The sequence below is a fragment of the Choloepus didactylus genome, chromosome 19, assembly GCF_015220235.1.
Source record: "Choloepus didactylus isolate mChoDid1 chromosome 19, mChoDid1.pri, whole genome shotgun sequence".
Classification (NCBI taxonomy): Eukaryota; Metazoa; Chordata; class Mammalia; order Pilosa; family Megalonychidae; genus Choloepus; species Choloepus didactylus.
The window spans coordinates 31,448,917-31,455,518 of NC_051325.1; positions in this window are offsets into that span (position 1 = coordinate 31,448,917).

Here is a 6,602-nt window from a genome sequence, read left to right on the forward strand (position 1 = left end):
GCCCCTAGCTCATAGGGTTGTTAAATGAATGTTAATACGCATAAAATTCTTAGAAATAGTACCACACTCATAAGCTGTTTTTCCTTAACCCTTCTCCTTTTATTGGTTTTCTTTAACTGTCTGGTGATACCTAGTGATCAATTTATCTTTACGAACAAAGGGCAGGGTTGATCGATACTGGCAGTCATGTAAAGTGTTTCTCTGCCCTGGAGTGGGAGATGTGGGGAGTGGAGGGGTACATTTGCTAGCAGCCATCCTTTTGGGGTGTGTTGTCTCTCCATAGAGCATCTACTCTTGCTTTCCATACCTGCTCCAGTCCCTGGGCTGGCTTTCTCTCAGGCATGCTCTAAGTTATGTTTCTCCTGCCCCTATTGGTTCCTCATTGCAATCCACCCTCTTTCTGTCTTCTAGAAGTAAGTCAAAATCCCTGGGCGGTTGATGCCCCCCGTTCCCCTAACCATTTTGTTCTCAGCCCTTATATGAGTTTATTTCCCTTTTCCTTTTCTTACTGTGCTTTCGGTGGAATTTAGGGGCTAGGGATGAGCATATGTTCTGAGTCCACATCTTGAATTGGAAGTTGGTGAAATGGTTTAAATGTTTCTAACTCCATCTAACTCTGCACAGATGGTGCCTGTTGGGGCCTGCAGGTCCCCACGTTGTGTACCCAGACCTTGCACAAGAAGGAGACAAGGGAGGACCTATAACTTGGGCATATAAAATTTCTCATGAGCATCTCCACTCTCAAAGCCAGTTCCTCGGTGGGTCATCCATCTAGACCTTGTGGCTTCCTGCAAACCCCAGGCCCTCACTCAACGAACAGAAGGCGGCAAGCGCAAGGTGCATGAACGGCGGAGGCAGGCGGGTGGCCAGAGGGACAGACTTTGGTCTGTCTGAGGTGACTGTATCCGTGAAGCTCTAGGGTGTGGCTATGGGATTGGAGGTCACCTTGGGTGAGGGGCTGCCTCCAGCCACTCTCACCAACAGAAGCAACAAAGCCAACACTCCCAGGGCTCTTCCAGCCTGCCAGGTCCTGAGGGCAGCTCTGCACACAGCTGCCCGCCAGAGTCCAGGTCCAGAGTGGGCGAGTGACTGATGCCTCCGTGGTCACACAGCTGGTGAAGATACACCTGGATCTGAATCCAGCTCCATGCAGGGCCCGGGCTCTTAAACACTCAGCCTCACCACCCTGTCCATCCCCAAGCTGGAATCTGGACTCTGGTGGGTAGAGCAAGGTCCTGAAGGTCTCCTTGGGCCACAAAGGACCCAAGTGTCCACACCTCTGAGGCAGCAACTGGGACTGAAACGGCAAAGGCCGAGAAGCAGAGAGCTCTGGCTCCCTCTGGGGGTGATGGGAGGGTCTGCAGAGAGGCTGGCCAGGAGGTGGGCAGGGGCTGGGGCTGGAGCTGTGACCAGGTAAGTCCAAGGAATGAATGACTGAATTAGGGCCCTGCTCACTCCATATGAGGACAGAGCTTCATCTCCCCTCATTCCTGAGTAATGATCCCTCAGTATATACCTAATATATACCTCGGCACATCATTTATTAGAATAAAGACATAAAGCCATGTGATTACCTCCTGGCTCGTGGCAGATAAGGAGAAGTGAAGTACACGCAATTTAAAGAACTATTCTTAAAGAAGGATGGGGCCCAAGATTTATGGCCAACTGATTATTGGCAAAGGAGCCAAGTCCATTCAATGGGGGAAAGAATAGTCTTCAACACACGGTGCTGGGAAAACCGGATAGCCACCTCCCAGAGAATGCACTTGCATCCCTACCTCACATCATATATAAACATTAACTCAAAATGGATCAATGACTAGATATAAAAGCTAAAACCATAAAGCTCTTAGAAGAAAACATAGGGGGGAATCTTCATGCCCTGGGATTTGGCAGTGGATTCAGATTCTACACCAAAAGCATGAGTAAAAATAGAAAAAAAATAAATAAATTGGACTTGATCAAAATTTAAAACTTTTGTGCCTCAAAGGATGCTATAAAGAGAGTGAAAAGACAACCCATAGAATGGGAGAAAATATTTGAGAACCATATGTCTGATAAGGGTATAATAAACAGAATATATCAAGAATTATTACTTTTGAACAACAACAAAAAGAAAACCCACAACATCCTATTTAAAAAATAGGCAAAGGTCTTGATTAGATATTTCTCCAAAGAAGATATACAAATGGCCAATAAATACATGAAAAGATGCTAAACATCATGAGTCACTATGGAAATGCAAATGAAAACCGCAATGAGATACCACTTCTCATCCAACAGGATGGCTATTATTAAAAAAAAACAGAAGATAACAAGTGTGACAAGGATGTGGAGAAATTGGAATCCTCAGGCATTGCTGGTGGGAGTGTAAAGTGGTGCGGCAGCTGTAGAAAACAGTTTGGAGGTTCCTCAAAAAGTTGAACATAGGACATTACCCCACAATTCCACTCCTATATATATATATCCAAAAGAAGTGGAAGCAAGGACTGGAATAGATACTTGTACACCAATGTTCACAGCAGTGTTATTTACACTGGCCAAAAAGTGGAGACAGCACAAGTGTCCATCAACAGATGAATGGATAAACAAAATGTGGTATATCCATACATATCATTCAGCTGTAAAAAGAACGATACCTGCTACAATATGCATGAAACTTGAAAATGTTATACTGAGTGAAATAAGCTAGACACAAAGGACAAATATTATAGGATTCCACTTACATGAAATATCTAGAACAGGCTGAGTCGCAGAGACAGGAAGTGGATTAGAGGTTGCCAGGGGCTGAGGTGAGGGGAGAATAGGGATTCACTGCTTAGTGGGTACAGACTTTGTTTGGGGTAATGGAAAAGTTTTGTCAATGGATGGTGGTAATGATAGAATATTGTAAAAGTAATAAATGCCACTGACAACACTTAAAAATGGTAAAAATGACAAATTTCATGTTATATATAGATGTTATCATAATAACATTTTTTTTTTTAAAGGAGGAGGGGTGACCTGCTTTGTTCCTCTCTCCGTCCTACCTTCTGGAATGCAGATATAATGGCTCAAGTGTCCCACTGAGAATGGTAGCATGAAAAGACAAGCCGAGTTCTAGTCTGTGATGATTGTACATTTGCCAGCCCAGGATGCCGACAGTTGCTTTAGGGAGAAGGAGATACATTTCGGTTTTGCTTAAATGACTGTTATTCTAGTTTTTTGTTGTTGCTTATAGTCAAACTTATTTTGATTTAGTTTATTGCAGTTACAAAACTTTCCCTGGAGCAAATTTCCTAACCTCCCCACGTTTTAGTTCTCTTATCTGAACAATGACAACGCAAGTGGCTGTATCAGTGTGACCTATCGAGAAATTATCTAGTAGGTGGTGCGGAATTAACCTTACCCCAAAAGAGGCCTGGTCTTTGCCCTCGGATACTGGGAGGTAGGAGGTGATCTCTGTATTCCTGGAACGTCCTGCCGGTAAGCCCAGTGGGAGCCCAGATGCCACCTCTGCTTTTTCAAGTACCCGAGTCCGGGGCCTGCCGAGGGGCTTCACCCTGCCTAGGGTTCTCCTCTGTCTTGGCATTGGGCGAGGCGTGCAGCTGGCTCCCTGACGGCCTTCGGGCTGAGTGGGGGAGCTCAGAAAAGAGGAAGTAGCCTCCGAGGGGTGGCAGGGGGGAGCTCGGGCCTTCCTTCCAGTTTTCTTCTTGGACCAGCTCACCAGCCCTACAGCAGGTAGCCCCCAACCCCTGGGCCTGGAGGGAGGGTGGAGGGTCTGGAGCAGGGCTGGGTTGCATCTTGCTGGGGGTGGGGTGTCTGGGTGTGAGGGCTGGTCCCCCAACCAACCTAAGCCCAAGACACTAATCAAAACTGTGCTTGTAACCCAAACCCCTCCACAAACCCCAGTTCTCCCCAATCCATGTCCCATCATCCTAATCCCTACCCCAGCCCCAGTCCCAATCCCAACCTTAACCTTCACCTCACTTGCATAACAACTCCATCCATTTGCTAATCACCATCTTCATCTAATCTCAACAGAACCATCATCCTAACCCCAGTCTTAACCCCAGACCCAACTATCACTTTCATCCCAATCCCCAGCCCCTAATCATCACTGGCATCCAACTCCATCTTTCACCCTCACCCCAGCCTCATCACTCTTGCCTCAATTTCAATTTCATTACCAATCCCAAGCCTAATCCCATTCCAAATCCCAACCTAACCATCATCATCCTCACCCCACTCCAACCCCAGCCCGACTCTAATCTTCCCCTCACTCGAATCCCAGCCGCACTGCACTTCATTCATCTGAGTGCAGGGTCCTCAGCCCGGCCCAGCCTGGCCTGGGGGATGGTCATTCAGCTAATGGTATTGAAGACACATTAATTTCCCAGCCCCTAGATGTGACTGGATTCTGTGACTTACAGGGTTAAATGCTTGGCCTGTGTTTGGGGCTTTCCATTATTCTGAAACTCATCTACTCCTAGAATTGCCCATCTGCACCTCCGAATTTCCCTGATTTCCCATCCATAGGGCAGAGCACTCCAGCTGTCTGTGTTACCCCATTTCCCTCCTTCCCCAGCCTGAAAGGGAAGTTGGAGAGGAGTCCTGGTGTCAGGAAACAGAAACTGAACCCTGAGCCCAGAGGTAGCCATCCACAGTGAAACGACCTCTGCCCTTTCTTCCCCAGACAGGACCTTGGCCTCTGGGATCAGGGTTCGGGGGCCTGGGCTCCACCCCGCTCTCCCCAGATGTCCTGGGGCACTTGGTGTCTCTTAGTCTTTACCCGCTCACTTGCTTTCACACAGTCAGCAAACATGGAGTGCCCACTGTGTACCAGGCCACCCCAACCCCACCCTGTCACAGCTCATACCAGTTCCAGGAGTGGGGATTTAAAAACCCTGGCTTCAGAGGGTGCAAGCCTGGAGACACAAGGATGACCCTCAGAACTTCAAGTCTGGGGGACCATGCTGTCCAAAATGGTCATTGCCCAAGGGAGGGGCTGTTTCAGGGCTGCAGTTCTCCCAGCCCCCTAACATGCCCACTCCTTCCCATGACCTCCAATCATACCTCTACCACCAGGGGATGCTGATGCTTACCAGGCCCCCCAGCTCAAACCCAAGCCCAGGGGGCATCGGCCCCTCAACAACAGGCTTTCAAATGGGGATCAGGGTCTCCCTTTCTGGGGCTGCCCTGCCCTTCCTTTTTCTGGGACTGTTCTCTGGGCCACAGCTGGTCTTTCGGGTGGGGAAGGCTGGGCCAATAAGTGGGACTCTGGGGGGCCTGACCCCTTTGGTGGTAGGACTCGGCTAAGCAAAGTGACATCTCCATGATGTGATTTTGGGTGGTTCTAGAAAGAGTCCTCACATTCCAAAAATCCCTGCTTGCAGTCCAGTTTCACATCTAAAATCTCACCCCTGGATCTTTAGATTCTGGGGCCCCAGATGGGAGCAGCAGGGGAGCTGGGGACAGCATGGACATAGCTTGTTGATGTCTCCAGTTGCAGAGGAGCCTCCCTGTCACCCTGCGTGGCTCTGGGGCCCCAGGTGATTAAAAGCACAGCATCTAGATCACTGGCCCACCCTGGGCAAGCATGAGCCTCTTGGGCGGCCAGGACCTCTCCTGGGGGAGAAGTGGGCGTGGGGCTGTCCAGAGAACTGGGGTGATCCACTGGGTCTCAGCAAATGACCACACCTATCTGCTGGAGCCACCCAGCAAGAGGGCTGGGGGCCCTGAGGAATGGTGCCCCCCACCCCTGCCCTCCTATTCTCACCATGCATTTCCTTCACTGTGCCCCTTGCTAGGACATCCCTCCCCCTTCTGCACCGGGCCCATTCGCCAACCTGACAGGCAATTCAGGTGCAACCCAGGCCCCGGTCTCTGCTCAGCTCTCCCCTGGTGTGCCCCCCGGGTAGCTATGGGTGTCAGCCAGACCCAACCCATGAGGTTCATGTGCTGGCGGCTGGGAAGAGCAGATGTCATGAGTTTCCTGTCCCCACTTCCATCCTCCCCAGACCTTCCCTTCACCCTGCTGAGTCAGCATTTAGGACCAGGGAGGATTGCTGAGTTGGCAAAATGTGTTTTTGGCATCCTTGCCCATCTGTCTCATAACTGTGGCACCCCTAAAGCCCCAGCCCTGCCCCCACCCAGGGTTGCTCCATGGCTTAGGGCATTTGACTCATGTTTGTGGGATACATGTTGTGCAGGGCCCTCGTGCTGCCTGTTACACCTAGACCTGGCCCTGCCACCTCTGCCTGTTACACCTAGACCTGGCCCTGCCACCTCCCCACCCCAGCTCTGAACCCCCAAGGGCTGCATCCCTGTCTTGCCCATAGAGGGGACCACTGAGGACCTATGGGGTGCTGCGTCGCTGAGGGGCACGTGTCCTAAGTCCCAGGCCCTGAGAAATGGGTGCTCACCAGCTGCCAAGGACAAGGCAAGCAGAGAGATTGTTTTGGGAACTCCAAGATGTTTCAGCTGGCAGCCACTGTCAAGCCACGTCTTAACAGCTGAATAAGGTTTCAGCAGGCAAAGATCATTTGTGGTAGGGATAGAGCTGGACAACTGGAGAGCCCACTGATAGATAGGTCCCAGGGTGGGTCTATGGGGACCAGAGA